Source organism: Benincasa hispida, chromosome 8 (assembly GCF_027475165.1).
Source record: "Benincasa hispida cultivar pf3 chromosome 8, pf3_genome.v1.1, whole genome shotgun sequence".
Lineage (NCBI taxonomy): Eukaryota > Viridiplantae > Streptophyta > Magnoliopsida > Cucurbitales > Cucurbitaceae > Benincasa > Benincasa hispida.
In genome coordinates, this window is record NC_143485.1 from 7321944 (window position 1) to 7349871 (window position 27928).

Genomic DNA, 27928 nt, shown 5'->3' on the forward strand with positions numbered 1-27928 from the left:
ATGATAATTTTTCAGAAAATATAGTTCCAAATCCGTTTCTTATATGTACACATATACTATACACACACATATATATAATTGCAATATATAACATAGTGTTTCTTTTTCAAATCATTATAATACACGTAAAACTTAATCTAATTTTGTAATTTTGTTCAAAAGAAATTTAAAATAACCCAGAGGCAATTCTTCTCATTCATACTTTCAAGACAGCTGTTAAATAATAGTTATTGCAATAGAAAGGTAATAACATAGTTTTGAGGGCTATATAAGAAACTTGAAAAGAAGAATTTTGCTGTTTCTTTTTGGTGTATATCTAGTTTGGTATATACAAATCTTCAAGAGTAGGTGATGGACGACTACAGGATCGTCTGTAAAGGAGGGAAAATTCTTGCCTTCAATGTTTTCCTTAAGTTATGTGTTGCTCATGTTTCATTCATTCAGGATAAAGATTATTTGTGATACTTGTATGCTGGGTTTTGGCAATGCGAGCATAAGGTTCCAGAATGATGAAATAATGTTGGTAGTTACTCCTTCCTAGATCCCCGAGTCTCAACCTCAACGCATAGGCGTCTTTAGTAATTGATCATCTGTCCATTCGAGGCTCCTTCCACATCTGCATCAATAGGTTAAAATATTTATGATCGTTTTGTAAACAGGGACTGTCCAAAATTAGTGGTTGTGTCGGAAGATGTTAAACTTCATGTATGCAACCTCAGATTGTTTGAAAAATTGTAAGATCATTTTTTTTTTGTGATATCCTTCCTATAGGAAAAAACTAGTCATTCATTTTACTGAAAAAAGTCAAGTCATTCAGAATTTCGTATTACATGAATATGTGACCATTTTTCTTTAAGTAAGAGATTGGCCATTGTGGTCCCGTCTCTTCCTGGAAAGCCTAAACCCTCATATGTATTTTTGATCTTAGAGGTTTGGTCAAGGAAGCCTGCCTCCTATTATGCTAATTTCTTCTAGTATTTTAAATTTTCTGGACTTTCAGTTAAATTCTTTTCCTAGAGAGCTTCCTAGAAAGCATTTTGACTGGTTGATTTTTCTTTGTGATTTTAGCGAGGATAATGTCTTTATTTATATAGAGAATGAAGATGGATATCTTTTTAATCTCTCTCGTTTAAGAATACCTTGCAGTCAGTTTTTATAGTTTGAATGCCTTGTTAGAGTTGTTTTAGTGGCCTGTTTTTTGAATATTTTGTCTCAATTGAAGTATTAGTTGGCCACTTGCAACTCCTCACCTTCCTTTTCCATGCTCCATCTTTCTCATAAGCTCATAAAATGAGCTCTATACCCTTGAAGTTTCAACAGGCTCACTAATTTTGCATATATTGAAGTATTAGGCGGCGTTTCTAGTCCGACAGTCATAATGAGGTTGTGTTCTACCTTTTTAAGTCCAAGTTTTTCTTTGTTGACTTCATTCCTTTCCAACTATTTGTCATTGTTTTGGAACTTCTCTTTTATTGATTCTTTAGTAGGATCTTCATTCAATTTGTCTCTTTTAAGATGTCCTGTTGAGGGAACAAAAGTATCTCTAGCCTTCATCCTTGCTTCCATGCTTCCAAACATATTAATGGTCATTTGGTGTATTGAGTGTGTATGCTATGCATCCTTCTCCTTTCTCCATAATAGTTTTGAGCATTCAACTTATTTTGTACCAAGCTCCATTAGATGTAATGGCATTGAACTGTTAAGTCCTTTATTCCCACTTATGATGCATATTCAACGATTTAAGTTACATAAATGCATTCATGTCTTATTTTCACGCACAACTTGATAATGCTTTAATGTTCACGAAACAACTTTGATGTTTTAACACATTAATGTAATATTTCCCTTTTTCCTTCTTAAATGTGTATCCATGTTTTGAAGTTTGCATTGAAATCTTCACAAACTTAGACAACTTTCACGATTTTGTTTTTTTTCTCCTTCATACACATTGTATTCAAGACAATTGAAGTGTATTGATTGATAAATTCTAGGGGCAGTAACATCATTCTTGTTTTGCATTACACTGTTTACTTGCCAAAGGCTAGTTCTTTTTCCCTTCAAAAGTTTTTCTTCATTGACAGAGCTACCAAACCAGCACATTATGGAACCTGACATACTTGTAGGCATACATTTTAACTTTCAACCCAACATTATAGCCATCTTCCTAGATCACCCAATCGATTGGATCAGTCATCGAACTTCAACTTTCTGTCAATGTTGGATTTCTTCCATTAACATAACCTCAATTGTAGACCAATTCAGTGTTTATTGAAACTCGTACAAGTGGCTTTAACACCATTCAGAATCTCAACAAGAGCATTTTCATCAACAGAAACAAAACAATCCCAACATAAAAAAACTTTTAAATGGAAAAGGGACTGCTTCAAAGCCCTATAAAATTGTTGGACAAGAGCTACATTCAACTAATAACTTATTTGAATCAGTGCCAGTATAAATATGGAAGGACAGTCTCCACAAAGTAGCCGATTGAGAAGTTATTTCCAACAAATTGAGACTCTGGTCTGTTAATTCTTACTCGAGGACTTAAAATCTTTAGGCTGATCTTTCAAATTCTTCCTTTGAGAGGGATCGTCGACACCCAAATCTTTTGAATTCCACAAAATGATCTTCATGCCTGAAATGATAGGGCCCCCTTCCTCGATGAAGGAATGATTTCACAAACTTGACAACTGCCTAGTTTATTGAAAGAAGAAAAATCCTTTGAGAAATTTCCAACATATGTGGTGGGTTATTCAATTAAGTACAACCCAAAATATTCCACACCTGCAAATGGCCATTGAAACACTACAAAAACCCTTCACACAACTAAACTATGAGCTATTTAAATAGAATTCAAAACAGTGTAAGCCACAACTTTCCCATGCCAGAAGAACCTTGATGAATGATAGTTTTTGCTTGTAGGTTTGCATTTTAACTTTCAACCCAACATTATAACCATCTTCCTAGATTGCCCAACCGATTGGATCAGTCATCGAACTTCAACTTCTTGTCAGTGCTAGATTTCTTCATTGACAACTTCAATTGTAGACCAATTCAATGTTCATTGAAACTTGTACGAGTGGCTTTAACACCATTCAGAATCTCAACAAGAGCATTTTCATCAACAGTTCTTCCACAATAAAGGATGAAACATCAGGAACTCCAAAGCCCTAAATTCTTATAACGGTGAAAGATTAGAGACTTTTTAACGAATAAGGCTCTAAACAAGACAATCCTAGCATAAAAAACTTTAAAACCAGGAAAAATGTGGAAAAGGGACTGTTTCAAAACCCTATAAAATTGTTGGACAAGAGAGAAACATTCAACTAATAACTTATTTGAATAAGATATGGAACGATAGTCTCCACAAAGTAGTAGATTGAGAAGCTATTTCCCACAAATTGAGACCCTAATCTACTAATTCTTACTCGAGGACTTAAAATCTTTAGAAAAATTGCACTTATCTTTCAAATTCTTCCTTTGAGAGGGATCGTCGACACCCAACTCTTTTGAATTCCACAAAATGATCTTCATGCCTAGGCCCCCTTCCCCGATGAAGGAATGATTTCACAAACTTGACGACTGCCTTAGTTTATTGAAAGAAGAAAAATCCTTTGAGAAATTTCCAACATATGTGGTGGGTTATTCAATTAAGTACATCCCAAAATATTCCACACCCGTAAATGGCCACCGAAACCCTACAAAAACCATCCACACAACTAGACTATGGGCTATGTAAATAGAATTAAAGCAGTGTGTGTAAGCCACAACTTTCCCATGCTAGAAGAACCTGGATGAAAGATAGTTTTTGCTTGTAGGTATGCATTTTAACTTTCAACCCCACATTATAGCCATCTTCCTAGATTACCCAATCGATTGGATCAGTCATCGAACTTCAACTACCTGTTAGTGCTGGAAACTTCAATTGTAGACCAATTCAGTGTTCATTGAAACTCGTACGAGTGGCTTTAACACCATTCAGAATCTCAATAAGAGTATTTTCATCAACAGTTCTTCCACAATAAAGAATGAAACATCAGGAACTCTAAAGCCCTAAATTCTTATAATGGTGAAAGACTAGAGATTTTTTAACGAATAAGGCTCTAAACAAAACAAACCCAACATAAAAAAACTTTAAAATCAGGAAGAATGTGGAAAAGGGACCACTTTAAAGCCCTATAAAATTGTTGGACAAGAGATAAACATTCAATTAATAACTTAGTGCCAGTATAAATATGGAAGGATAGTCTCTACAGATTGAGAAGTTGTTTTGCACAAATTGAGACTCTGATCTCGAGAACTTAAAATCTTTAGAAAAATTGCACTGATATTTCAAATTCTTCCTTTGAGAGGGATCGTCGACACCCAACACTTTTGAATTCTACAAAATGATTTTCATGCCTGAGAATGATAGGGCCTTCTTCCCCAATGAAGGAATGATTTCACAAACTTGACGATTGCCTAGTTTATTGAAAGAAGAAAAATTCTTTGAGAAATTTCTAACATATGTGGTGGGTTATTCAATGTAGTACAACCTAAAATATTCCACAACCATAAATGGCCACTAAAATCCTACATAAACCCTCCACAGTTTAGACAGTACATCCATGTAATAACATTCTCATATGATTTCCCTGGCTCATTAGCTAAGCATTTATAGAGTACGTGTGCACAACTGGAGGCCTCAAAATATTAACAGGACTCCACCCATTTGCTAAGCATTTATAGAGTATGTGTGCACAACTGGAGGTCTCAAGATATTAACAGGACTCCACCAAGTTTCGATAGCTTCAGAAGCTCTACTAGCAATATTAGCTTCAGAAGCTTTAAGAGAATAGAGATATTGAAAAAAACAAAAGAAGAAGAAATATTTTTGAAAAGGAGAAGATATATAAAATCGAACTCTTAAAACCAAATAAGCCAGCTTCAGAAAGGAAACCCAGAGCTAGAGAACATATAAACAAAATTAGTTTTAGAAATTTCCAAGGAAGAAGGTTTAGTATTGACTAGATTTCCTTTTAGAACTTAAGCATAGTTTTTGGGTGTTGCCCACTGTAGGTAGATTTTAACAAGAACCTTAACAACTTGAAGATGTTAAGAAAGGAAAGAATTAAGATGGATATAGATGAAACTTAAGATGTTAAAAATAGCGACTTTTTCCCTCATTCGGAAGGAAATCTTTTATCATATCCTAGAAAGTGAACTGGCTTGTTTAAAAGACTCCACAAGATGTTTGAGAAGCTTTTTACCTCTCGTAGATGGTTGTACAACACATTATCGATCGAGAAGGTTTTTGTCGTCGCTAGCAAGCCTCTACTAATCAAATAATATTTCTAAATAACCAAACCGGTTACTTATACTATAAGGTAAAAGAAAACTAAGTACGAAAATTTAAAGTGTGGAAAGTAAGTAGATTGAGAAAGAGAGAGAGTGAATACGAGATTACCTGCATCTCGATTAAGGGGCTGTCGGGCTATCTATGAACCAATTCATTGATTAAACATTATTCATGGATTATCTGCTTCTTAAGCTTAATCGAATGATGGAAATCCGGACAAATTCCCCAAGGAATCAACATGAAATTGATTCTTGAATTGACACTAAGTAGTGTCATGCGAGCTTTACTTAGATAGTCACATTAAGCTCTTGGATCAATTAGGACATTAAGTTAAATTGGCTAAATCTAACCTAACGTATTTCCATTCCGTTTCAATATCTTTCGCTATTGATGATCCTAGAATCCTAGCAATCAAACCGTAGTTATAATTAGAACTTATTGCTATTCGAATTAAACATGTTTTGGATGCAAAATTACATACACATGCACATGGGTTGTTAATTTAATTTAACCCATTCATTCATTCTAAACATTCAAATGGGGAAAGGAAAACAAGTGGCAGAAAACTCGGAAAATTACGTCAAAATCAACATTTAGGCCTTCAACCATTCATCAATCTGAATCTCGATACCAAAATATACGAGTAAGTGTCAAAATATAAGGAAATCTCATGGGTTTGGCCAAGAATATTCAAAATCGAGCCTTAGAGCTAAGAAGTTGACCTAACTCTCCTCTTCCCTTAACCTATAAAATGAAATGCATATTTGTAGAATCTGCGTAGCGCTGCGATGCTCTCACCATATAGCGTAGAGGGTGGGTTGTGGAAGCGCAACAATGTTCTGCATTGAGCACGTGGAGAAATCTGCAGCATCGCGACACTCCCATTATTGCAAATTTTGAGCTCCGAAAAATGCACGGCGAGTCTCTTGATCTACTTTTCCTTGGCTATTCCCACCAATTTTGAGCTTTGCAACCATGCATCAACATTTGTATAAGTGATGAACTCCAAATTCTTACTGCATGCTTGAGAGTGATATTAGAATCGTCAAAATTATGTCATTTTAAAATCTCTCGAAAGTGCATTTTTTAATTACTCAAAATTTGTTTAGTTTTCAATTTTATATCATTGAAATTGGTTTTGAAGGATCAAAATATGTTTTGAGGTAAATTTGAATATGACAAAAATGGTTTTAATCATTTTAAAAACACTTTTTAAAGAATCCATGGAGATGAACTTTAGTTAAGTACTTGGGGTCAACAATGGCTATTGGCTTGTCCCAAATCCTAGAAATATCTGTTTACAGTCCTCGAATATGAATTTTTCTGAAGTCAACAGAAAGAGTTGATTTGATCATTAGGTGGTGGCCAATTCAAAAAAATATGTTGATCTAGGGTATTGCTTATAATCATCACCAACTCGAACAATAGCATCTCCCTTAAGAATGGTCTTATAATCTCATTTATCCGGAGAATTAGTTGGAGCAAAGGCATAACTAATCACTTAAAAGAGTTCCTTTCTAGTATTAAAAGTCATTTCTACTCCTAATCCTATGGTAGCCCATGCACCGGTACGTTCTCACTTGAGGGATGAATGAAACATAACTTAAAAAAGAAAACGAGGAAGAACTTTCTCCCTAAGCTGGTAACAAGATCTGAAAACACATTTATAAGGAAAAGAAGTTTGAGGGATCCACAAAGGTAATACTAGCATATTAGCTTATTTCTCTTGGAGTCCTTTCTTTTTATTATCTATGTTAGATTATTAGCTTCAGTGAATCTGATACTTATTCACAGTAATTCAGTACCACAAAGATTGGTGTATAGATCATAGTGGCATGGCCATCTTAGAAGAGTTTTATGTCTTCGTGCCAACGTGATTTCTCTATCTGATCTCTCTGTTTCTTTTTTTTTTTTTAATCCAATATCACAACATTCCTTCAAAAGGTCTTTCATTGCCCCATCAGCTTATTTAAGAACCCCCAAGGGTGCATAATTAATTGGATCAAATAAGAGAAACCTTCAGAGAACCAAGATGTTTCTATGCTTTTTCAACCCCATGAGTTACCACCGAGTGACTAATTCATGGTTTGTCTTAAAGGTAATCCCAAGTGTGAAATGAGCAAAGGAAAGCAATCCTTGTAAGTTATAACCTCATCATCACAGACTATTTTATTAACCTCATCATCACAGACTATTTTATTAACTCCATATTAGGCACAATACACCACGAGGGATTGAGGCGACTGGTATGAAGAATGATATTGGTATTTTAGCCTTAACTAAAAAATATTACATATTTTTTTTTTACACCATCACAAGGAATTAAAGGGGATAATGGATCCTTTATCGAATTTTCTTGGAGTAGAGAATCTTTACTCGGCGTCTCATAATCAGGATGGAAATGTATTTTGGAAATTTTCAACTTTGCTGTTAAAGACTATTCTTTTATAGTTTTGTCATAGCTTCTAGGATTTCATTTAATATTCATCTACCTATCTAAATTCTTGTCGGAAGAGGGGATGACGGCTGATATAAATTTCTTCATTCTATTATCTAAAGGATGGTAACTTCCTTCGTTCTATTATCTATAGGCTGGTTTTTTAGAAAATTTAAGAGGCATTGGGAGTTATTATAGTTGGTGGTTATTATAATTCTCTATAAGAAATAATGGATACAATAGCTAACGAAAAAGACTTTAAAAGACCTTTCATAGCCTTTTTTTTGAAGGTCTTAACAACCCATGAGCTTTTTTGTAGAGTTATAATGGATGCTATAGTAGAGTATGGAGATATATGTATGTGATTATGAAAACATTCAATAGCATTAGTCATTAAAGTTGTCTTTAGCATATAATAGCATGCTCTCAATGCTATTCGTTATCACATAATAGCCTTTTTTTTCTTAAGGCTATTATATCATATATATATCTTTAATCTTATATTATAACAAATAACATTGAAATGATGTCCATTTACATTACAAACACTTGTTTTAAGTTAAATAGACATGAAATAATTCATAATGTATGCATTAAATACAATGAATTCCTTTCATTATTGAAATTTAATAATCAATTTATATTAGAAACTATAAAAATTATCCAATAATACAAAAAATACATCAAATTTAATTTTCAACTATACAAGGTTCACAAAATACAAAATTCATCAAGTTTTGATGATTATAGCATCATGGAATTGAGCTTCCATCTTTGATCTTTATCTACCTACATAAAATGTCAATTAGCGTCAAATTGGTTTCCAGAGTCACAATTGAATGTCAAAACTATATAAAAAGTACATAGTCATTTTGACTCTCAAAACAATCTAAAAATATGTAGTTTATTAATAATCGACAAAGTTACGTAAACAAAATTATTAAATCTTTAACTACCTCTAAATTCATGAGTATGTCACTCATTTTAGCTATTCTCAATGTAACAAATATATATAAGCATTGGTCAGGAAGGATAAGTTGACATTAATCTTCATAGATCATTGAAATAATAAATGCTACTAATTAGGCAATAATAGTACAAGCAATGGTCATGAAGAACATATGAAAATACTAGTAAAATAGAAAAAAAAGACTCAATGAATAAATATTGTTTTCCTATTAAGAAAAAAAGCAAAAAATAAGCATGACAAACATGTTAAAATAATACTTTTTTACCTGCAGTTCGTTGACAAGAAGATTCCAATCTTGTATATAGTCACCAATCTTGTATATAGTCACGAACCTACAAATAATATTCATGGTATAAAAACAAAGCAATGAACAATTGAAAGTGAGAAGAGAAATAGTATAGAATAAGAGAGAGGAAAAGGAAATTCTTATTAAAAGAATAAGAAAGTGATAATTCAAAATGTTCTAAAAGATATTTGAAACTGAAATTTGAGCATTTGTATGTTATTTTACCTGTTTTAAAAGTCTCATGTTCGGTAAATCTGGGCGAGCATTGAGTTCTTCATAGTGGGGGTGTTCTAGATCGGACCAAGACTTGGATCGAGTTCGATTGAGGATTGAATTCTGGACTGGATTAAGACTTGGATTGAGTTTGATCGAGGATCGAGTTCTGGACTAGATCAAGTTCGGGACCGGATCAAGTTCTTCATAGTGGGGATCGGGAATCGAAGATCGAGTTCTAGCATAAAATTTTTAGACTAGAATTATAGAATCATCAACCATCAAAGGAAACAAAACCCAATATAGAACTGCATTCCATTTAGTTAGCTCAATCTCAAGTGTAGAAACTATAATTGAATAACAACCAAACATAAACAATAATCAATTGCTAATGGAAAAACGCAAAAAAGAAAATCCAAAATCAAATAAAAAAGAAAATGAAAATGGATCTAAGGATGAGTAAAGAGAGGAAAATCACACTCACCAAAGTTGCTACAATCGTGATTTGAGAATGATAAAGAGAGGAATGAGTACAACATGGGTTTTAAGTGAACGTTGTGATTTGAGAAAATAAGGGTTGAGATTTGAGAGAGAAGATTGAGATTGTGTGGAGAGACAGAAAGGAAAGAAGAGAAATAGAGAAAAAGAATATATGGTCGGTTTTGTGTGTTTGAAGAAGGGGTGAAAGCATGCAACCCCCAAAATTTTGAATGTTTGGGCGGATAACTACGAAATTTTGAGCGCACCCCAGAAATTTTATTTTTAACATTTTTTTTAGAGCTCTCATAGCCTATTTTTTACAAAAGGCTATGTCCAAGAGCTATAATAAGTCCATATTTGTTGTAGTAATATGTGACTTATCATAGTCGGTAGATTATAATAGTCGATGCAAACTATTTTAGTCTGGGTTATAATAGTTTGTGTTTGGGGTGTATATTATCTTAATCTGGATAGAAAATAATAAATCTATCACAAATAGTAAAGAATACGAGAAAGAGGGATTTGAAATAGTAATATTGGAGTTAAACATCAGTTATTATAATTGGAGCCCCAAAAATGCAATGGGCTATAATAGCTCACTTCACAAACTTCATTTTGGTGGCCTAAACCCCTCTATTAAATACACACTGTAACTAGACGTCTGCTTCACTGAAGTATTAGTTATACTCTTATCACACTCATCAAATCATCTTTAGCATCCCAATAATCTTAATTTTTCTAACTCAAGGCCAATGGAAAATAGTGTCCATACCAAGTTTCTTTTGGGCACAATTACCGATTGGTTAGCCAATACTTGGAGAAGTAAGTCTTTTTGCCTAGTTTTGTGAAAGTCTAGAATGGTAAGGTCAAAAGAGACTAATGTTCAAAAGGAGTACTTTTGAAAACTAGGAAAGTTGGAATCTTTTTAAATAGACTGCCTTGGCTTGTAAGTTTGGCAAACATTTCAGAAACTTCTCAAATTTGACATACTAATATGTTTCCTCATGTGGTTGATCCTCTTCAGGAAAACAAATAGAATTGGAGTTAAGTTACTCATCTCGTTAAACTTAGTGAGGAAGTCTCGAACCACTTTTCCACTAACCATCCTTTCTTGTCGAAACCTGCAGGGACATGAATATTCATTCTTCTCACAGTGCTAGGCTAAATAGCACACTAAAAAAAGCTTCACTAAGAAGATTTGAACTTATTAGATAATTGAATGACTCATGAAGTTCCACGATCTTAGCATTGGAATATACAAAAGCTTGACCAAACTAACTTCAAACCATCACAAAGGGAGAAAGAAAGTTGAATCTTCTATTTGTAACTCATATCCAAAACCCACTCTCATACCAAATATAATAACCATCATAGGACAAGAAAGTCTCACAAAAATCCACAAAATGGCACAAAACAACTTGTTTGTGATGGCGGGAGAGGGCATGAGGTTAATCGGAGTGAAGTCTAGGGTTTTGGCATCGTGGGTGAGATTCGGTGTCCAAAGAGAGATTCAAGCAATCTGATACCGAAATTACATAAGATTGTATCCTTAGTTTAGTATATTTATGATTTTGTTTAGCTCTCTAAGAATGTACTTCTCATGTGCCTATGGATGGATATTCTCTTTATTTCACTTATCCACCCATCTAAAAAAAAGATGATGAAAAAAAAAGATAAAAGACCTAGTAGTTTTAGAAATAACTCAATTGTCTTTAACTTGACGCTCTATGGAGTTGTGACATTTTAGAACGAGATCTCACCTTTGTCCCTAAAAAAAGCCTTTGCCAACCTTTTTCTTCTTTAGAGACTTCCAAATAATTATTGTTATTTGCTCCTTGCATGCAAAACTAAAAAACTTTATGCTTATGAATGATGATGATGATTCTGTTGTTAAGAAGTCTCTCGGTGAATTTTCTCTCATGCTTTTATGATGCTAACCCATGGAATAAAGTTGATAGGTGACAAAGAATCGCCACATTTTCACTTTGGTACAATGAAACATTGATGGAAGTCCAGCAAAACTATATAAATAGGTAGATTCTCTAGCATTTGAACATTCTTGAAGACGTTTTTGTTTTTTGGAAATGATCATATGCAGGCCTATGAAGTCTATGATCTTTAAAACCCTCCACTTATTCAATAAGATGAACCTATCATCAATCCTTTGGAGCTGCCATTCTTCCCCCATTCTCATCCATGTGAAGTTTCCAATGATTGTACAAGGATTTGTTAAGCCACTAATAGAAATAGACTTCGGTTGAACCACCTCATACTTTAAGCTATTTTATTGGCAGTTAACGTTTCATTCAATCATCGAACAACATTAAAATCCTCCGCCACAACCCAAATGCCTTGGTAGAGACTCGCAAAGATCATAAAGTTCCCTTAAAAAATTCTTCTTTCCATGAATGGAGTAGGGACATATACTCCAGAATCTCGACCAGCAACATTGTCATATTAACTTTACAACTTCAATATTGTTCTCCTTCCTCCATATCATGAGAATTCCATCCGTAGAATCCACAACATCAAAGAGTCAGCCATTCCACATCTTTTTAAGCCCCACATAGTCTTAGAGCCCATCTAAATTGACTTGAGGAAAAAAACGTTTTTCAAAAAACTTATTTTTATTTCAACACTTTTGATAAAAATCAATCAAAATATTCTTGAAGAACTATTTTAAGTGGTTATCAAACACTTTGATTTCTTCTAAAATGACTTATTTTTTAAATGAAACACTTGAAAATTACATAACACATTTCAAGAGATTATATTCATAAAGTCACCTATTGGGTTAACTCAACCATCTACAAAATTACATAACACATCCTCTACTTCGGCCTTGTCTTCTTTGACATTGTTTTCCATGTTCTAAGAAGGCTTGTGATTTCTCTAGGACTTTTCTCTTGATGTTTGTCCCTTTATTTAATGCTCCTCCCCATGAGTTCTCGGAATTTTTTTTAATCCTTTCAATTTCATTAGGGATTTTGAAAAATGAGTGGAAATAGCAACAAATATAGGTCAAAACATTGTTGTTTATTAAATAGTACTACCTTATCTAGTTTAATGCAAAGAATAAATGCTAGGATGAGAAAAAAACCTAGGTACATCTAAATGAGGTATTGATATTATTAAACCTTCAGTGTAAATGCTGGTAAGAACTAGTAAGATCGTTGTTAAGACCCTGACCTGTATTCTCACTGAACTACAAAGATCAACAAGGAACAAGGAAAGAAAAAGAAGACAATGATCTGATGGATAGAAATTTAGTAATGCTTCAAATACCAAAAGAACGTTCTTAACAATTGAGAAATAGTTCTATTGAAATGCAACATTGCAGACAAGAAATAAAAAAAGGAATCTCTAGGGCTTAGCATGATTCGGGAGAGTTGGGGAATTATATCAATAAAAGCTACCTTAGCCCTTATTTATCTCACAAAAAATGCTTGCCTTTCAGGTATCTCAGGTTGTCCTTTTAAAGGATGGATAGTGGTCTCCCTTAACCAAATTCACCTCCCACTTCCTCCTATGAAATCAAATTTTTCTCTATTGTCTCTTTTATAACAATTTCTACCTGTCTATTTCCCTTTTTACCCTTTCTTTTGTAGGTGTAAATAATTGGGGGTTTACAATACTGTCCCTCTCAAAATGCATCTTGTCCTCAAGATGAAATGTAAGGAATTGTTGTCTCATTGTTGGGGTCAACTTCCACGTAGCCTCACTTTCCGGTAGACTCTTTCATTTAACCAACCACTCTTGAGTTGCTAATTCTCCATTCCAATGTTAACACTAGTTTCGGCTTGTCTTGAAGTTCACACTCTTCAGATAGTATAGGGGGAAGGTTTTGCACCTGCTGTGCTTGCCCCAGCTTCATCTTAAGTTGAGAAACATGAAACATATTATGAATCGACGCTTCAGGTGGAAAATTCAATTGATATGCTACCTCCCCAATCCTGTCAATTACTTGGTAGGGTCTATAGAATCTAGGAAAGAACTTTTCACTCCTCTTCTGGGCCAAGGATCTTTGGCGATAAGGTCTGAGCTTAAGGTAAACTTCATCCCCAACTGCAAATCGTAATTCTCTTCGATGTAGATCTTCATTTTTCTTTATACGGTTTTGAGCTATTACCAGGTTTTCTTTTAGTGCGTTTAATGCCAAACATCTTTCCTTCAGTTGTTGCTCCACGATGATTCGTTGTTCTTTTGTCCCCATAATAGATTAGGGGTGGGTGTGGTCTACCATACACTGCCTGATATAGTGTCGTTCGGATCAAAATGTGGAAGGTGGTATTGATGCCATAGTTATGCCCATGCTAACCATTTATTCCATTGAGTTGGTTATTCATTACAAAAGCATCTCAGATATGTCTCAAGGCATCGGTTAACTCTCTCAGTTTGACCGTCCGTTTGGAGATGGAATGTCGTACTTCTTTTCAATTGAATTCCCATGGTGGTAAACATTTCTCTCCAAAAATTACTTAAGAAGATTGTCATGATCATTGGTTATATAGATTTGGGGTATGCCATGGTGTTTTACTACCTCTTGGATGAAGGCTTCAGCCACTTATTTAGCTGAAAATGGATGTTTGAGGTGGATGAAGTGCCCGTATTTACTCAATCAATCAACAACAACCAATATGGTGTCATACCCCCATGCTTTCGGTAAGCCTTCTATAAAGTCCATCGTCCATTCTTCTATAATCAGTTCTGTAATGGGTAGAGGTTGTAACAATTCGCCAGGTGACGAGAACTCCATTTTATTTCTTTGACAAGTTTCACATCCTTCCACATACTTTTGTATGTCAGTTTTCATACCTAGCCAGTATAATTCCCCATTCATTCTCTTGTAATTCCTCAGAAACCCGGAATGTCCCCCAACACAGAATCATGAAAAGTGTGTAATAGGGCTGGTATGATCGAGGATTTGCGCAGAAGGACCAATCTCTCTTTGTATAATAATCGGTTGTTCTTTCACTTGTAGTTTGGCTTCCCTTCAAGGTCTTTTTTCAATATGGATATTATTTGTTGAAGTTCCCCATCTTCCTCTACTTTTTTTATAATTAGCTCCATGTCAACAATAGCTAGTGCTATCAAAACATATGTTTCTATTGTAGGGGGTATACGAGACAGAGCGTCTGCAACCTTATTTTGCAACCCTGGTTGATAGAGTATTTCAAAATCATAGCCAAGGAGCTTGGTCAGCCACCTCTGAAACTGAGGTTGGACTTGTCACTGCTCGATCAAGAATTTTAGGGCCTTTTGGTCTCAAGTGACGGTGAATTTTCCCCTTAATAGGTAATGCCTCCACTTTTGAACTGCCAATATCACTGCCATAGGCTCCCTCTCATAAATGGACTTCGCCTATGCTCGGTGTGACAATTTCTGATTGAAGTACGCGATGGGTCGGTCATTTTGTGACAAGACTGCTCCTAAGTCGATTACTGATGCATCCTTTAAAATAACAAAAGGTTTAGAGAAATTTGACAAGGCTAACATAGGGCAAGACATCATCATATGCTTCAGTTCTTCAAACACCCGTGTAGCTTCTTCATCCCACCTGAACCCATTTTTTTGTAACAACTTTGTTAGGAGGGTTACAATACCGTTGTAACCTCTCACAAACCTTCTATAATACCCCGTGAGCCCTAAAAACTGCGTAATTCTGTCACATTTGATCGGTATGGCCACCTCAACATGGCTTTAATCTTTTCTCCATCCGCCTCAACACCTTGTTGAGAAATCTAATGCCCCAAGTACTGTATTCTTGTCTAACAGAAGACATTTCTTCTGGTTTGCATATAGCTTGTTGTCTCTCAATATATTGAATACCACTCCCAAATGAGTTTCATGAGTGGAAATATCAGGGTTGTACACAAGAATGTCATAAAAAAACACAAGAATAAATCGATGAAGAAAAGGGCGAAAGACCTGGTTCATGAGAGATTGGAATGTGGTAGGGGCGTTGGTAAGACCAAATGGCATCACCATGAATGGGAAAGTCGTTTTCTCGATGACACTCTTCCTCATTCAGATCTGATGGTAGCCTAACTTGAGGTCAAGTTTTGAGAACACAATTGCTCTATGTAGTTCGTCGAGGAGTTCTTCAATCACGGGAATAAAAAACTTGTCTGCAATGGTAACTTGATTTAGTTTTCTGTAATCGACACAAAAACGCCATCTCCCATCTTTCTTCTTAACCAGAAGCATTGGGATGGAGTATGGGCTTCGATTGGGACGGATGGATTATCCCTGCCGGCAACATTTCACTGACGAGTTTTTCAATCTCCTCCTTTTGTGCGTGGCCATACTTATATGGTCGGACATTGATGGGTTTCTGACCTTCCTCGGTTAGCATTCGATGCTCAATCGCCCTTTAAGGAGGTAGGGCGGACGATGTATCAAAAACATCCTCATTCTATTCTAACAATGCCTTAATCATCACTGGTAGCTTTGCGTGCTGCTAATGAACATCCTCTTGACTCTCACTCTGACCTTCCTCGATCTCTGGATGTTGAAATTCAACAAGGAACCCCATATCTTTTTCTTCCCACTATTTGGTCAATGCCTTAAACGACACTTTTGCCCTAGTGAGGGAGGGGTTTCCTTTGTAGGATCACGTGTGAGTCCCTTGACCAAAATGACATGGTCAAAGAAGGCCAATGAATGCCCATATAACCAGTAGTACATAACCAAGGCATCCCCAAGACCACGTTCATCTGTCCTAGCTCCATGGCCAAGAAGTCTGCTCTCACTACTGCCCTGGCAACCGTAGCTCAATTTCTTCGAAAATTCCCTTCCCTTTAATTGCAGTGCCATTCCCTATCACTACCCCAAATCTCGTTGGTTGTTTTAGGGGAAGATCTAATTTCCTCACAGTATTCTGATGAATGAAGTTGTGAGTCGCCCCCGAATCAATCAGCACCATCACCTTTTTACCTTTTATCTTGCCTTTCAGCTTCATAGTTCCTTTTGCTGAGAAACTGAGTATTGACTTCAACGTTAATTTAGCCTTTTCCACGACTTCGACGTTTTTTAGCTCGGGTTTTTCTTCCTCTTCTTTGACCTACCACCTCGGTTTCTTCTTCTTCGTTGGCTATGAACAACATTAATTGTCGATCCTCTTTCATTTTGCAATGGTGCCCTGGTGCGTATTTTTCAGTACAACGAAAACAGAGGCCCTTGTCGAGTCATTCTTGAAATTCTGAATCCGACAATCTCTTCGGGGGAGTCTCTTTCTTTGTGGGATTGTTCTTCACCAGAATAGATACTTGTTTCATGGTTAGGTTAGGGCTTCATTCCCTTTCGTGTGTCCCCTCTCTGTCGTTTCTTTTTTCCTGCTTTGGGCCTCCCTTTTGTTGGGCCCACTTACCCCAAATCCGATAAGGCTATTTTTAGGGCTAGATTTCAATCGTTTACCAGTTTGGCTTCGTGCATACACTCATCTAACGTGTTGGGGTTTCTACCGATCACTTTCACCTATAAGGCTGGTCCCAGGCTGTTCATGAATGCATCTTTCAACACACTCTTCGAGAGTTCCGGTAATGGTGCCGAGTATGTGACAAATTTCTTCACATACTTTGAATACGAACCATCCAGTCTAATCTTCAACAACCGAGCACTCAAACTCCCTTCCCCGATGTTTTTGTAGTGCTCGAACAGTCTCTTCTTCAATTCTTCCCAAGTTGTTATGGCTTTCCGATTATTGTCCACCGAAACATGTCAACTTCATCTGGAGCAAAGCTCACCACGGCCACTTTCACCTTCTCTACGTCCGATAGCTCATGTATTTCCAAATAATGTTCAGGTCGGTACACCTATGACTCCAGATTTTCGAATACGAACCATCCAGTCTAATCTTCAACAACCGAACTCAAACTCCCTTCCCCGATGTTTTTGTAGTGCTCGAACAGTCTCTTCTTCAATTCTTCCCAAGTTGTTATGGCTTTCCGATTATTGTCCACCGAAACATGTCACTTCATCTGGAGCAAAGCTCACCACGGCCACTTTCACCTTCTCTACGTCCGATAGCTCATTATTTCCAAATAATGTTCAGGTCGGTACACCTATGACTCCAGTTTTCTCCTGTGAAAAGAGGAATTTCTAAACATTTATACTTATCTTAGTCGGTGTTTTCGGCTTCGTGCGTTTGGGACGATTTGGCCTCCTCTGTCTTTTCCCATCGATTTGAGGTTACTTCCTTCCAGCACTCCTGACTCCTTTTTTGAAGAGTTATGCTCTCTGACTTCTTCGGCCAATTTTTTGATATTTTTACATAGTCCCAGCAACACTTCCTTCAGTTCTGCGATCTCCTTTTCACTTGATTCCACCTGTTCTTCAAGTTGTTTTTGTGTCATCGCTCAGTCTGCCCTAGGATGGCGGCTCTGATACCACTTTGTTAAGACCTCGACATGTATTCTCACTAGAGGAACAAGGAAAGAAAAAGAAGACAATGCTCTGATGGATAAAAATTTAGTAATGCTTCAAATACCAAAAGAAAGTTCTTAACAATTGAGAAATAGTTCTATCGAAATGCAACATTCCAGATAAGAAATAAAAAAAAAAAGGAATCTCTAGGGACCCAACATGATTTGAGAGAGCTGGGGAATTTCTCCATAAAAGCTTCCTCGGCCCCTATTTATTTCACAGAAAATGCTTGCCCTTCAGGTACCTTAGGTTGTCCTTTTAAAGGATGAATAGTGGTCCCCCTTAACCGAATTCACCTCCCACTTCCGCTGAAATCAAATCTTTCCCTGCTGTCTCTTTTGTAACAACTTCTTCCTGTCTATTTCCCTTTTTACCCTTTCTTTTGTAGGTGTAAATAATGGAGGGTTTACAATCACCCTATGGGTTGCATCACCAATCGACTTGATCTTTAGATAACGGTTCAAATGTAAATATTGGTATGAACTAAAAATTGATTCAAACATAAATTAAATGAAACAAAAAAAAACATAAATTAAATAAAACAAAAACTATAGAACTACGTTATGACTTGATCCTTTTTTTCGAAGGGTACGTAGGCAACTTAAAGAAAATTCTTTAAGTCCAGTCAACTAACAAATAAAATATAATCTCACTAAATCTTTGTTATGAGTTTCTCCTTTTTGTCTTTGAAAATTTCAAATCATGGAACAAAGGTAAATAAAATATAATCTCACTAAACCTTTGGTATGAGTTTCTCCTTTTTGTCTTTGAAAATTTCAAATCATGAAACAAAGGTAAAATAAAACCTTGGAACATAGAAATGCACATACCTAGAAATGTATGTTTGTAAAAATTATTTTTTAAATCTAGTCAACCGATAAATAAACACCATTTAAATTCAATCCACAACCAAAAAGCAATCATAAAAACAATTAACTGAATGAAAGTCTAATTTGTCGGTGCCTGTTATCACCTATCATTATGTATGCTATTGCAACTTGTCTAACTAATGCTGCCCATCGATGCTGCTATTGTTTACCGTGTGCCATTTTTTGTTGGTTGCTGCTCAAATTTGACAAGCATGAGTGATTATTATTTTTTTTTTTTTACCAAATTAAGGGTGATTCCCTTGTAGGGAATCCATCATTACACAAAAGTTCATAGCTTTCTCTTCAATCTCCCCTCTAATAGATAACAATCTTCCTCACTCTCGAACATGGTGATGAAAGCTATATTTTTTCTTCTTTGAGGCTCATCTGCGAAAGAAAAAAGTATTTTCATCTCTCCCCTTAAGTCATTTAACCTTACATTTTTTACTCAACATTTGTTTGCCATTAATTATCACCTACATTTTCTCTATCACATCGTAGAATGCTTCTTTGTTTCATGTCACCAGACAACTAGCCTACAACCCTTGAAGTTTTTCCATGAATCAATAGCCAATCCATCACGAGGCTTGATCTACAAACCATTTCCCCACTAGCTCTGAAATTTGGAGCCTTCAATCAAATATTCTAAAATCAAAAGGGTCAGGTCTCCATTTAAATGCCGCCACAGATAACACAATTGGGAAATGATGAGACATAGGCATTTAAAGAGAGTCCAACCACACGCCAAATGCCTTGCAAGAAACCTGCAAGATCATAAAATTCCCTTCAAAAGGAACCTACTACATAGTGAACAAGCACAATATCATTCTTCTCAAGTAGAATCCACAACACTAAGAGTTAGCCAACCCACATTTATGAAGCTCTACACGGACTTGACATCTTTTGTTTGTCTATCAAATCGAGTTTCTTGTGAAATGGCAATACTAGGATTGTCTCTAGTAAAAAGATCCTTAACGAGAGGTTTGTTTTTGGGTTAGCCCTTTGGCTTCTAACATTCCAAGAGATTATCTCCATAAGGTCAACTGTTGGGTCCCATTGACGCTACCATATACAAAATCACAGCACATCTTCTACTTCTGTTTCTTTTTCACATCGTTTTTCCATGTTGAAGGCTTGCTATTTTCTCTAGCCCTTTTATCTTGACAATTGTCCCTTTGTTTAATGGTCCTCTCCTAAATTGTTGAAAATTTGCTAATCTTTTTATCAATTTCAACTGGGGTTTGAAATAGAGTGGAAATAGCAATGAACACATGTAAGAATGTTGTTCATTGACTAGTCCACCTTCTCCCGTAACAAAAGTTACCTTTAACATGCAAAGAATACATAATCTTCTTGGAACGGTTCAAGAGTAAATATTGGTAAGAACTCTATCGATCCAAATACAAAATTAAATAAAACAATAATTATATAACTAGGATATAAATCATTTATTTTTTTGAAAGGTATGTAGGTAACTTAAAGAGAATTCTTTAAGTCCAGTCGACTAATGAACAAAATGATATCTCATTGAGTCTTGTGTGAGTTTGTCTTTTTAGTCTCAAAAACTTTAAATCATAGAACAGAGATTAAAAGGTTGTTCTTTTAGCTGGTGCCAACAATGCTGCATCGGTTGTTTGTCCAAATTGGGAGTGAATTCCCTTGTGGGAAATCCATCTCTATTCACACCTTGAGTCAAAATTTTAAGATAGGAGGTGAGGTTTGGGATGAGAATGGTACAAAATTTATACTATCGACTTCAAGGTCAGAAGCATGGTTCTTCCATCTCCATATATTTTAACAGAGTTAAAAAAAAATTAAAAGAATTAGTAATATTGTAATATTCATGCTTGTCAAAGAAAAAAAAAATCTTTTATAGCATTAAAGACAGTTAGAAGTTGAAAAAACCTTTTAAGATTACATGAAAGGAGTTCATGGTTATTGATATAACTTAGGAAACGAGATATTGTTCAATTTTGAAATGACAAAAGCTCTATCATTTTCCTAATTCTCAACTTTTTATTTGAAAATGATACCAGATTGAATGGGAAGGAGTAGAAAAAACCATTTTTTCTAGTGACTACAAAAATCATCAAGGAGTAGTATAAACCAACCCAATCGAATATTGTTAAATATATATTTTTGATGTTCAAAATCTCCAAGGCCTAAGTCATATGTGTACTAAATAAGGACCCCCAGAACCTTGGACAATTTAATTCTTAAGCCTAGCTTTTCTCAAATTTTGGATTAGTCTTGAAAACATTAGTGGTAAGCCAAACAAAAATATTTAGAGTGATTATACTATTGGTTTCATTATTTCTATCATACTACAAGATCACCTATAGTTCTACTTAATTAAAATAGCCTAAGGGGTTGCCGATAATTCATCCTAGTTTATTTGATCCTATATTTGCAATGTCTATTGTAGAATGACTGGAAGTTTGGGATAAATTGGAAGGAGTTTGAAATTAGTGCAAGGGGGAAAGTTGTCAAACTATTGATTTTTAAGAGTTTGAGTTGTTGAAAGTGAAGAATTGTGAGTTGTGAGAGACGATACTAAAAGATGATTACTATTGTAAATTGGATTGGATTAGTTGGTGGTTTTCTTTTTTTTTTTTTTTTTCAAAAGTTTCTTGATTTTACAACTCTCTCTATATCTGAGTTAATTAACAAATTAGATGTCCAAGAACATGGTGCAATGAACATGTTGAAGGTGCATCTCGTGCAAGACTTTCCTGATCATTATTGCAAAAATACCATGTGGCAAAAAAACCAACTTCCTTGACTACTTGGAAGAAACTTGTTGTCAAAGATGATAGACGAACAATTAAAGGTTATAGGATCAAATGAAAAAGAGGAACATCAAAGAAAGGTAAAATTCATTGTCGTTGAGAGAAAGTGTTGGTCCAAAAATAAGTAAATATATGATTATAATAAATACAAGCATGGCCACAATGAGATTATGCTAGCAAGGCAAAGGTACTATCATTATGTATACTATTACCGAGCAAGGTAAAAGGAGAATATCCAATATCTTTTATGCTTTGAAATTCTCTTAGAACTTGTCGAATATTGCTCATATTGTTGCATCAAATTTTTCTGTTTTTATTAAAGATCAAGTTTATGTTATTTATGTACTTTAATCAATAGAGATGGATAGGGTCAAAAGAGTTGGCGATGCTTTCATTTTAAATGATGATTTTATGTCATCATGCTCTCCATGCCAAAGTAGAAGAAAGCGAAAAGTGGTATCAAACATTGAGGACATTACAATAAGTAGTTTGTGAAAGATGCGCAAATTAAATCTACTTGTCCATAAGTTGTATGGTATTTTAGTTACCGCTTTACTTGGTACCCTATAGAGTATATATGTTGCAGTCTTTAGTGCCTTACTCTGAGAGATTCTGGTAAAGAAAAGTGATTTATATTTAAAGTGTTCAATTCGCCTTTTCGCCACACCTTTCATGTTGGGACCCTGAACGTTTTTTACCTGATCTATCATATATTGCGAGGCGATTTCATATTCCTCTAGGTATTTGATAAAGGACCCTGAACGTTTTTTACCTGATCTATCATATCTAGTGTAGTATTCATTGTTATGGTCAGACTTGACAACCTTTATTTTCTTTCCAAGATTAAGTTCAACTTCAATTTTGAAATATTTGCAAACGTGCAAAGATTGAGACTTACCATGAATTAAATATAGGTACCTATATCTTGAATAGTTATCTATGAACGTAATAAAATTTTGTTATACATTTGAAGAGGCTATAGATAAATGGATCACAAATGTCTGTGTAGTAGTTCTAAGACGTCTAAGAATCTGTTGACATCTAATTTTTTTTATGTTTGTCTGTTTTTCCTTGATATATTCCACATAAACTTCAAAGTTATTTAAATCAAGAGAATCAAGAATTCCAACTCATACAAGTATTTGAAATCATTGTTTAGAGATGTGGCCTAAACCCTTGTGTCATAAAATAGCGAAATTTTCATTTAATTTATGCTATATATCACATGAACTAGACAACAAGATCTTGTTAAACGAAACAAAAGAATCAAACATATATGCAACTTTATTAGTTAAAGAACCAATAGCAATAAGCTTGGAATTTTGGAAGAAACTAACTTTATTATATCTAAAAGAACAAGAAAAGCTAAATCTCATTCAAATCCAAATAACAACCAATTTTTAAAAGTAATATGAAATTCCCAATGACTTCAACTGGACTACTTTGCTAGCCCACAAAAATGAATCTTTCAGCATCACTTGGGCTCCACATGCAACTCTACATATATATACTAGTATGAGTAGTAGTATCAGAATTTACCTACCAAGTATCTATAGGTACATAAGTTAAATTAACTTTAGAACAAATTAAAGTAAGAAGTTTATCCTTTTTTACACGTCACTTTTGCGTAGTCTTTTCAATAGCCTACTTCTTGTTCTTAATCTATTGATATGTCACTTCTATAGCATCCTTAGATTTTTCTTCGTACTTACTTATCACGAGTGCTAGTTGCCAAGTGAGTACTTTCTGCCTTTTCTCTCTTAATCCTATCTTCTTCTTGCACACATTGTGAGATAAACCCATTAATACTGCATTTATCCTTCTAAGTATTATAGTTTTATCTTAAATTGAGTGGATTGTGCAAGTATACGAGTAAATTTTCATTTATCTCAAGATAAAGTGCCTTTAACTTTCTGGTTTGGTCGGACTTTTTCATAATGCACTACCCTATGTTTTCATTATTCTTATACGTCATAGAAGCCAAAGAAGTCAAAAGACTTGCTTCCCCTTTTTCATTTTTAGCAAAATATTTAATTTGAAGGGAATTATTGACATTTTAACTCTCCGTAATAGAATCCCGAAAACATCCGAGTTGGAGTGTTGAATGGTTACCAGACACATGCGATTTGATCTTTCCCACTTCTCAATATTAGCCGTCTTTAGCTGTTCTTGAAGAGAAGCAAGTTTGTCGGTCCTTAATGCAAGGTCTTGATCCATACACCCAAGAAGAATCTTTGGGCTTTCCTTCCGAATCTTGAAGTTTGATCCACTCAACTTAGGTTTTAAACTTAGATTTTTAGATATTTAAGGAGAACCAATTGAAACAAGGAACAGACATTTGAAGCATGCACTCAATTAAATTATGACAAAATAATTTCACATTTGTGATGGGCCTTTTAACAAGATACCTAGCACAACATTGATCTCTAGCATTGGACAAAAACACCAACTGTAAATCGTACTCTCAATGTAGTATCAAATTGTTAAAAAGTAACCTTTATTTGGATCAACTATAATTGTCACATACTCGTTACCACATGCATAGTAACTTCTAAATCAATGTTTTGGGCTTAAGCACACGTCGAAACTCGATCTTTGACATCAAATTCTTTTATTACAAAGCAAATACATGAAAATTGCAAGAGTTTTGGCCAAAATCAGCTGAAATTGATCCTAAAGGTCTTGAAACTCTCCACACATACAAGTCCTAGACAACTAAAGAACATATTTATAAACTTCAAGATAGCAATGCATTGCTGCTAGGGGAAATTCTCCAATGCCCATCATCTAAGACCACCTGAGAGCATTGCAACGCACAACATTATTGCTAATGTTGTGAAGCGTTGCGACATTTTTGGGTAGGGGCATTTTGTCATTTCATTCATTTCACATCTATGAATCTTCGATTGCTCGAATGATCAAATGGTGACCCTAAACCTCCCTTAATGTTTTAGAATACAGCTTGTGTTTGATACATATAAGTATTTAAACATGTAAAACATTTTAAACCAACTTGATAAGTGGGTCTAAAATAACCATTTTATGGAGTTATCAAAAAGTTACTTGGTCTTCCGACTCAATGAGAAAATTGGTAGGAACAATGAACCATGAATGATTCAAACAGACTCAATGAATAAATTGGAAGGAACAATGAACTATTCAAATCCAAGAGAATGCCTTAAGCTCCAAATTTGTTTAGAATACAAATTGAGAAATAATTGAGACTTTGGTAAGTGTGCACTTCAAATGGTTTTATAGGAATAACTCTATGTTTAGAGCAAAGACAAGTCATACGTCTAGGTACTTTTTCTATATATTTTTTTATGAGAACTATGTATTGCCCAATTCTTTTGATATTCAAATCAACATCTTTTTGAAAACCTAGTTGGTCTAAGCTTGTGGAGGCCCAATCCAAATGTTAATTTCAAGCCTGTACTAATGGTTTGTTGCAATAGTAGGACTAGGTCATTTCTAAAGGGAATTAGGTTATTTCTTAAATTTAACTTTTGAATTTGAAGGTAATCAGGGTGGTTTAAAATGAACAATTAATGGGTGAAATTAAAATGCAATGAACCAAGACTATGAGAAAAAATTAAACTTCTTGGAATTGAAGTTGACAAAAAGTAAAATTCAAATTAACAAGAGAGAGAAAGATTATGGTCATTCTACCACGCAAAGGCATTGGGGCGGGGCGGATGTAAAGCTAAGCAAATAGCTTCGGCTCCAAGAACAGAAGACTGTGTTGGTTGTAAGAGATGTGAATCTGCCTGTCCGACGGATTTCTTGAGTGTTCGCGTTTATTTATGACATGAAACAACTCGAAGCATGGATCTAGCTTATTGATGTTATAATTGTTCAAATAAGATGATCCGCTAAAACTGTTAATGAACATATCCATTGCTTTTAAGTAAAATTTTTTGACAATATAGAAACTGCAAATTTTCTTTATTATTTTAGTATGCATTACCAAAATTTCCCGCTCTAGAGCAAGAAAGAAAAATTATTCTACCACGCAAAGGCACGACCACTTTGTTTGATTCACCATAACATGTATCTTCTGTTAATTAAGATTAGTGCCCCTTAGTTAATCTGAGCACATTAAACCAATTGTGTTTAATAACATCCACAAAGATTCTCAGTGCTTGCAACAAAGATTCTCAGTGCTTGCATTCTAATGCGTAATTAATTGGGCAACCTAAGTTAACTACCATCGATCCCTCATTTTAATTGGAACTACCAACTACTCTAATATGCATAATTCTAACCATTGCTACTAGGCGATTTCAATGAGGCACAAACATGACTGAAATCATAGCAAGTAATACACATTTAAATAGAGGTGTCAACTCATCAACGAGAACATATTCATTATAATCAAGAACTAAGGAAATGTACAACGAGAATAACCACAAAAATTAAACCAAATTCTCACTAAAAGACAAACCTTCTACATCTAAATTGAGAGAGTTACCTTGGTTGGCCCCGATTTAAGTGAGAGTATAAAATACGTATGCGGAAGTAATTAGGATCATAAACATTCCAATTCGAGGAATAAGTATGCATGTTCATAAAATAAAAATAGGGCTTGAGAAAACAACCTTTTTATAGAATATTATAAAAGCTTTATAGAATATTTGATTTAAATATTATTTTTTAGAGAAGTCGGGATTAAATGTGAAAATACTAATTTAATATTTGATATTAAGTTAATTTAAATTAATTTAAATGGTTAAAAAATGTTTAATTAATTATTGTTTAAGTAAATATTTACATATTTAAAATTGTTTTATTTAAAATTATTTATTTAAATTAATATAATTTTAAATTCAAAGTGAAATTAAAAAATTCAAATTAAATATTGAATTCAATTTAAAAATGGTCAGTGGATTTAGATAGTTTTTTTACTAACCTACTTGCATGAGCACTACCTAAATCCATATCTTGCTACATGAATTTCACCAAGAAAGTGGGCAAATTTTTTGTCAATTTATTGTTAATCCTATCACTCATAAGTTCTATAAATAGAAGAAAAGAGGATGAGATTTAAGGGGATTTCTATGGTGAATTAATGTCAAATTTCTCTCTCAAATTTTTTTATACCAAGAACACCCAAATTCCTTAAAATTTATCACAAATTTGGATCCCATGGTTGGAGGAGAAATTTCGGGCCAATCATGGATCGCCACGTCATTTATTAAATTAACGATGAAATGCCAAAATCAACAAATTTGGGACTAGTTAAGAGTTGATGTGGGTCCCAAATTGGAATTGAAGACGGATTCTAATGACGTCACATGTTCCCGTCACAAACGTCACATGTTTCCGTCACAAACGTTGGGTTGAGTAAAATTAATTTCACTTATAATTTGGGTGTTGGTCCAGTCCAAATATGGGCTTAATTTGGGCCTAAAATACCAAAACGGGTCTAAATTCAATTAATTGGGCCCAAATGTCATACCCAAGTCTAATTGATAGGGTCCAAAGGTCAGCCCAAGCCCATGAGGCCTATCAGAGAGCTCTATAAATAGAAGAGCTTTTCTCATTCCAAGGGGCAGCAATTCTACGTTCAGAGAGCCTAGAGATAATTCAACCACAAACAGAAGACTCCTAAGACTCCTTAAGCTACACTCCTAGAAGAAAGAAATCTCTTGAAGACACAAAGACTCTTCCAAGACTTTTACTTCGAGAACGTTCGATGCCTTTCGTCTTCAAGTCAAGCACATCCACCCAACCGAGAGAGAATCAGAGGATCGAGTACTAGAGATCAAACCACATCGCATCAAATCAACATCAACACCAACACCAACACCAACTCAAGTTCAACTCCACGAAATACGTTTCTCTGGAAACCTTATGTGAATAAATTGGCACGTCCAGTGGGATCTCTCCATCTCTCTCTCAGCATCCAAACAAGACAAATGGCACCAAAGAAGATGGCATCCAGAGCTTCCTCCACAAACAGCTCTTACACGGGACCTGTCACCTGCAGACACTCAAGGGAAGTTACGCAGGAGCGAGAGCAAAGCTCCCTCATCGCGCACAACATCTTAAGGCAAATGACGGAGTCCCCACAAGACGGGGTTGTCATCAAGAAGAACCCTTTATTTGACAACTCTACTTCT

General features: G+C 34.9%; 1 protein-coding gene across 5 annotated transcripts in view; it reads left to right on the forward strand.

Annotated features, from left to right (window-relative positions):
- Positions 1–27928, forward strand: part of LOC120083022 (ubiquitin-like protein 5) — a 92340-nt gene that overhangs the window by 2828 nt on the left and 61584 nt on the right. The window contains exon 2 of one of the 5 annotated variants that reach the window (XM_090316624.1): positions 21693–22470. The exons of 2 other annotated variants lie outside the window; for them this stretch is intronic. The gene's annotated coding sequence lies outside the window, so the exon portion shown is untranslated. Of the gene's footprint in view, positions 1–444; positions 22471–23879; positions 24167–27928 lie in introns of those variants that run through there. 2 more of the 5 variants (XM_090316626.1, XM_039038505.2) reach the window with 2 other exon arrangements.